General features: G+C 35.9%; 1 long non-coding RNA gene across 1 annotated transcript; it reads right to left on the reverse strand.

The window, feature by feature from the left end:
- Positions 1–2,269: 2,269 nt before the first annotated feature.
- On the reverse strand, positions 2,270–6,933 carry LOC107596859 (uncharacterized). Its single transcript, XR_001610411.1, has 3 exons — positions 6,292–6,933; positions 4,113–4,198; positions 2,270–2,649 (listed from the first exon to the last, which is right to left on the reverse strand). It is a non-coding gene; the product is annotated as an uncharacterized lncRNA (long non-coding RNA).
- Between the last annotated feature and the right edge of the window lie 556 nt (positions 6,934–7,489).

Consider the following 7,489-nt stretch of genomic DNA (forward strand, 5'->3'; position numbering starts at 1 on the left):
TGGGTTGTTGTTTGGTTTTGCGGTCGGTGGGTTTTGCGTTGGGGGGTGGGGGGGGGGGGGGGGTCACTAGGTTGTTGCTAAGGTATGTGTTTGCTAGGGTGTTCTGGGAGGTCGCTGAGATGTTTCTACCATATGTGGTTGCTAGGGCGTATTTGTTGGTGACTAGGGTGTTTCTAGGTGGTTGCTAGGGTGTTTCTGGGTGGCTACTAGGGTGTTCTGTATGGATGTTTGTATTTTGCTATAGTATATGGTTGCTAGGTCATCACAAGGTTGTGTCTAAGTGGTTGCTAGGGTTTTGCTATGGTATGTGGTTGCTAGGGTGTTTGGGGTGGTTGATATGCTGTTTTATAAATCCATTTTTCGTTTACCTTCTCAAGTACAACTAGGAAGTTCAGCTAAGTTGAAGACATCAGTTTATGCATTAAGCCATTAAGTGATTCTGCCTATAGTTTATATATTTTTCAGATTAATTCACAACACGATGCAGCATAAAGTGGTAATGTTGTGTACAGAAAAATATGTTCTCTGTTTCATGTGAAATCATGCCGTTCTGAGGCTCTGTGGGTTGCTCTGGCTAAATCCCAACCATATGGGACCGCTGTAGATCTGAAACTAGCTGACTCCCTCCCTCAGTTACTCTTTAGGGGCCAAATGCTACCCCGTTGTACTCTGGTGCTTGATAAAACAAATATTTAGTCCTCCACATTTGAGCTTAGATGAAAAGATTGTTTGGTGTTCTGTCTGTAATAGAAGAGGCTCAACTGTATATATATGGTATATATGAAGTCACAAACCTGACACCTGGTTGTGCAACAGGCCTTTACAAAAGAGCTGAACTCTAAAGTCACACAGTTGAGCCTCTTGATCATCACATTAAGGCCTACTTTAGACCTTACTTTAGTTTTCTTATAGAGAAACAAATGCACAGCCATCTTTAGAATGTTGTCTTTGAACTTCGGTTTTGCGGTAGCGCCTTAGCATCTCTGTTGTAGTGTAATTAGCTGGTGAATTGGATTTACTTATTGTGAGTTAACAAAAGTTATCACATGCATTGTAATATTTGAAGCGGATGTCAAATGTCAGTGAACCAAGAAGATTTTAAAATGAGTGGCTCATTTTTAAATTCGTATGAACTGACATTCACGCTGCAGAAATACAAACGGAAGACAGAGGACAACGAGTGAAGTGATGAAAAGGAGCGGAGCTCCATAAGGTCTATAAAAATGATTAGTTTATATTGGATAACCAGAAAGTTTCCAATAATTTTTGAGTATGTTTACACAACATGTAATAAAATCAGAAAAGTTTTACTTTGTCTTGTGTATAGAAGACAACGTTGTCAAAATGATGCCCCTTCACACGGATCCGCGAAAATTACTAAAAATGCTGTATTATGCATGCCAGGTCAGTAGTTGGTGATGTCACTTTGTGAAGAAACACTACGCACATGCACACAGACATATGTGACCCTGGACCACAAAACCAGTCATAAGGGTCAATTTTTTTAAAATTGAGATTTATACGCCATCTGAAATCTAAATAAATAAGCTTTCCATTGATGTATGGTTTGTTAGCATAGGACAATATTTGTCCAAGATACAAATATTTGAAAATCTGGAATCTGAGGGTGCAATAAAATAAAATTATTGAGAAAAATCGCCTTTAAAGTTGTCCAAATTAAGTCCTTAGCAATGCATATCTTGATCTTTACTTAATATCCAAATTATTTTTGGCATAAAAGAAAAATCTATAATTTTGACCCATACAATGTATTGTTGGCTATTGCTACAAATATACCCCAGTGACTTAACACTGCTTTTGTGCTCCAGGGTCACATATAGACTGAACACGTCATGTGCAATTTTACATATTCATGTTTTTTGTAGGATTTATTTTCTAAAATGTGCATTTTTTTCATGTTTTCAGGCCTCCGAAATGCTACTGTCATGTAAATGTACAGCCAAAATGCATAAAGTTTTCCATTTGTAGTTGAAAACTGAGTTTTGAACAGTTCATCTACTATTTTATCATTTAAAACCTGAGAAACTTTTTTTGTTTCATGTTTTTGTGACATGCTTTGCTTAAAGAGTGTGCATGGTTTGATATTTTGTTCGAATGCAGTGACATTCACACATTTTTAAGTTTCTTAAGTGTCTTAAATACCTTTCTAGAGAGTATATGGAATGAAGTACTTCAGAATGGCGATTCCATCATTCGATTATATAGGCAACATGAGACAAAATATCTTTCCGACTATTTATATGGTCAAATAGTTATCACATCTGGCACAACAACAGCTAAACTGTAAATACATGATGGACACCAGAAAACAACTTGATTAATATCTGGCAGTGGTCTCTTAGATGATCCAACAGTTCATGTCCAACAGTTCAACAGTTCAGTTCTCTTCGTATTGCTTTCTTCGTATTAAATGTGAACCTGCAGAATTCACCCAAAAAAGGTCACTTCTGGAGTGTTGCGGTTCACGGTGATTCAGCCAGACGTAAATGAGAAGTGGCAGTAGAGATATGCGGGCATCTTCTGTGTCATTTGAAGGTGAGTTCAGTTCTGTTTTGGTAGCAGAAAGGTTAACGGCATCCATTTCTATTGGTCGTTGGTCCTAGGCACTGCGTGGATCTCCCCCGAAGCCTGCAGAAACAGACACACGCAAACGTATTACGCTGCTGGAATGTGACAGATGAAATGAAGCAGTTTACTCACACGCTCAAGTGAGAGGGAAACACATCTTTCAAGCTGAAAGACTTTTATATATTATACCGCCTACTTGAGCGCAGCTCTGCATTATAATGTCTCTCTGTCACAGTTATCTCACTCTCCCTTTCAGTTGACCTCTGTCTCCAGCTAATTAATGAACTGAAGCAGACGCAGCACCTCCGGTGACAATGATAGAACAGTTATATCACTCAAGAGCGAGTGCGAGATGACTAGAGGAGATTATTAACACGTTGTGAGTGCAAACACACACACCTAAAACAAATACGGTGGTAAATTGCTCCAGTAATCCAACAACGCCGAGAGCTTTAAGAATCAAGGCAGAATTACAAGCCTAAATGAAAAGAATCTGCTCTATTTACTGGAGCCTTCAAGGTTAAGTAAACAAAAAATGTTGTGTATGCATAATCATCTGTAAAAGGGCATCAATTTATAATTGTATTGTCATATTATAAAAGGAAAACGGTTTTGTAGTCGTATACATGAAGGGCGTAATTTGAACCAGAACAGCTCTGATAGATCCGGTTTGTTTATCAGCACGTTTTTTTGTTCAGCACAATCTGAGATGTGTTTCCATAAAATTACTGTATATTCATCTAATGTGAATTAGAGGTTAGATTTTTTTTTTTTCGCTCTGCATGGCAAAGGGCATTTCATCTGCAAATCAATACCATGATGCATAAATACATTTCATTCACCACAATACAATCTCATGCCAAATAATCCATTTATCTTCCACAACAGAAATGCCAATATAAAAGCATCCATCTGGACAGAAATAAAACAACAGCTATATGCCCTATATATTTTATGCTTTTTATTAACTCCTATTATGTAAAAAGAAATTAATATTTTTTTTCAGTAAGGATGCATAAAATTTATCAAAAGGGAAATTAAGAACATTTGTAATGCTACAAGCAATTTCTTTTGAAAATAAGTGCTGTTATTTTGAATATTCTATTCATCAAAGACTCATTTTGTTTCCACAAAAATATTCAACACTGATAATTATAAGAAATGTTTCTTGAGCAGCAAATCAGCATATTAGAATGATTTCTGAAGGACACTGAAGACTGGAGTAATGATGCTGAAAATTCAGCTTTGATCACAGGAATAAATTAGATTTTTAAATTGTAATAATATTTTACAATAATACATTTCTTATTGTTTTTTGATCAAATAAAGAGGCTTTGAATAGTAGAGCAATTGATATAAATGCATTAATTTAAAGTTAAAGGTTTTAACTTTTCTTGTTTTAACAGCATACTGTATGTGAACAGTTAGGGTTAAACAGTTATGCTAAGAATAATCTGCATTTTAGTGCACATCAATAATGTTGAATTTCAAAACAATATCGAGAAAAAGTACAAGAGGTTTACCTTAAGTGTTTTCTTCATTCATATTAGCCTAATATCTGTCGTCAGCAAACTCCAGAATTCCAGTGAACAGACGTCCAGGTTGTTTCCTTGAAAGAAACACAAAAGGCACTTAACTTAGTCGAAGAAGGCACAGCTATAAGCACCCTTTATGAAAGAGTTAATGGATTTGTGAGTCTTAGGATGAAGATGTCAACCTGGTGTCATGCTAGCCACAACATCTCAGACAGCAAGCTCTTTGTGTTAACACCTCGGATATAACAGCTAGCAAATGTGAGAGTCAGCGCAGGCACCAAACGAACACACATACACTATAATAAGAAATCATCCTTCACAGCTGATCACAGACGAGCCCTTCCTAGTCACAAGAATGCTGGAATGTGTCAGAGTGATGGGAAAACAGTTTAAAGATCTGAGGATGGAGGGAACAATAAATTGGGCTAAATTTAGTTTGGTAGTTTTTTTCCACATACATTAGACCAGTGGGCCACAAGGGACTGCTAAGGGGTTTAAAAAACAATGGTTTAAAGGTTTAAAAATTAAATAAATGCATAAATAATTGTATGTATATCATAAAAACATGATATAATAAAATAATATAATATAAAATATTAAAACAAAATAAATAAATACAAATTGATTCTAATAAATAGGCCTACAGAAAAGTAAATAAATATGTAATTTAAATAATTAATATTAAATTTAACAGTTCAGTCCTTTCATTAAAATAAATACAATATAATAATGTAACTTAATAGAAGTTAAACATTTTCTAAATATTATTTTATTTTGTAAAAATGACGGCTTAATGTAATTTACGTTCAAATGACGACAAAGTTTTTTATACTTGCAGCAACTGAGCTTAAGTAGGATATATACTGTATATATAGGTTGAAATAGGTGAAAATTATTTACAGTGCAGACATATTCATAATATACATTTTTCACAATATAAATATGCTCTTTATCCAAAAAACTATAGATGCCTTTTAAATTTCAGCATGAGGGTCCCTCAAACGAGTTAGATCACATTTGGGGGTCCATGGCATCTAAAAGATCAAAAACCCCTGCATTAGACAAATAAAAGCATTTAGTACATCTAAATAGCATTGTTACCAGATATTTCATGTTAATTTAATTTATGTTCTTTCTAGGGTCTAGATGGCAAAGTTAAACCTGGCCTTCCCAGATTTGCACAGGAATACTTTGTCAACAGAGCAGTGATTGTTCTGTTGCACGAACGCGTCACTTGATGGCAGCACTGAGCAACAAGTCAGCAAGTACCTATTTGATTCATACCAGTCAAATAAGCATCACATATATCTGGTGTTATGAAAGTGTGCATGTAATTAGATTCAATTGAGCAATAAATTACATGTAGATTTGTTTTGATTAAAAAATAATTTGTTTGTGCTTGTTTTCTTTATGAATGAATTTAATAACAGCCATGCTTGTCTTCTGTTGCTGCTCTATTTGTAGGTAGTGTGAAATGACGACTAGGGCGGAGAGCACAGATGACTGTGAGTGAAGAGCACAGGTCTACGGGTTGAGAATGATTGTCTCTGACTGAGCGCTTGGAAAGTGTCTGGCGGACTGCCGCGCAGCCTCTAACACCCATCGACGGGAGTGTCAGCGTGAAACCTCCGGTAATCAGCTCACGCTGCACCTCTCGTCCTGTCTACTCCACGGGAGAACCAAATAGGGAATGCCTGAGTGAGCCCATAACCTATACACAATCATGCTTGGACAGCTACAAAGAGAAAGCAACCGAGCCACAGGCGACAATAACAATCCACCACAACCTACTTCATGCACCGAAGCCATGCATGCATTTTGCATGCACAGAATGCTTTTCGGTCCGTTTTGTCAAGATCAATCATTTTGCACATGCAACACATTCAGTCGTTTGTAAAAGATTAAAAAAGGGAAATATGTGGGAGTGCATTGGCTCTGGATGGCTTGCAAACCCAGGGTTATGCAAATTATTTGCAGAAGCTGTTTTACATCATTTTTAAATGCTAGACCAAGGCTGTAAAATGTTAGAGATACATCCAATAAAGGATCGAGATCCTTTTCTGATGGAAATTCTCGCGCTCTATTTTGCCAGTCAGGCTTTGTGAACCATCTGGAGCGTTGCTCTGACAACAGGGGAGGATGTCATGGTAACATTAACGGGAGTTACCCAGGAAACTGTAGTCGCCATGGAGACTGCATCACAAGGCGGACTCAAGGCGTGATCTCTCAGTCTTTCAGTCTCTGATCTGGTAGTCTCCCATGCCATGTGCCCCGACATGCTTCCCCCCCCGATCCGAGCCACCTTTTCAGATGCTTCCTCTTTCCTCCCCCAGAATCCAGAAGCGTTGTGACGTCTCACTTTGAGGGAAATCTCGAATGCTCTATTTTTAGGCTAGACGTGATTTGAGTTTTACATAATCTGGAGATGACTACATTTTCGCACAACTTGATCACAAAATAACGATATATTTGCTTTCATTTAGTATTAACCAATTTCTTTTGGTACAAGCAAGTCAGATTCAATAGACACACAAAGTTTTGATTACATTATTAACAAAACGTATAGTATTTTTCCCCCACATTCATTGCGTTTAAATGAAGTCTGCACTCATGAGATGTTTTGGTGATTCTTCAATTAGGGGCACTTTTTGAAATCTATGTTAATTTATATTAATTATCATGGAATGCAGATCAGATGGCCTTAATAAACTTGAGAAAAAAGTTTTAAGCCAGTTATGAGCCAATTGCCATAATTAATAAAAATACAAAAATGGATCGTTTCAGAATTAAAATTGACAAATAATAATGTTTGGTTAGGACACCTAATATAAACCTATTCTAAGGTCATGATTTCTTTTTAATTCCTAAAATTAATGATATTCTGTCATGTACCTTCAAAACTAAGAAAAATTCTCTTGAAAAAAAAGAAAAAAATGATTAATTTTAAAAAATGACAGCAGTATTGGGGACATGTAATTCTTTGTTATAAAATATTAGCAAATTTTACACATAAATAGCAATTTAATTAAAAAATTCCTTTTTGAATGCATTTGATAAATTACGTGAGAAGAAATGTTAAAAAGTATGGGTAGGAAACAATTCTGACAAATTTAGCATTTCAGCACTCTTAAAATGAGGAAAAAGCAATTAAAGAGACATGTTAAAATCTATTAAAATTTTTTTTCCATCTAGTTCCCCTAATTGAAGAATCACCCGTATATTCAACAAAATACATATGATTAACACAGCATTATCTTCAGTTTGCTCACATTAACAGCGACACATATTCGGTTGTTTCACTTTGCCACAAAACGTAAGATATTGCGAATACTAACGTATTATGATGATTATATGTTAACACTGAT

This window comes from Sinocyclocheilus grahami, unplaced genomic scaffold, assembly GCF_001515645.1.
Source record: "Sinocyclocheilus grahami isolate Dianchi unplaced genomic scaffold, SAMN03320097.WGS_v1.1 scaffold223.1, whole genome shotgun sequence".
NCBI lineage: Eukaryota > Metazoa > Chordata > Actinopteri > Cypriniformes > Cyprinidae > Sinocyclocheilus > Sinocyclocheilus grahami.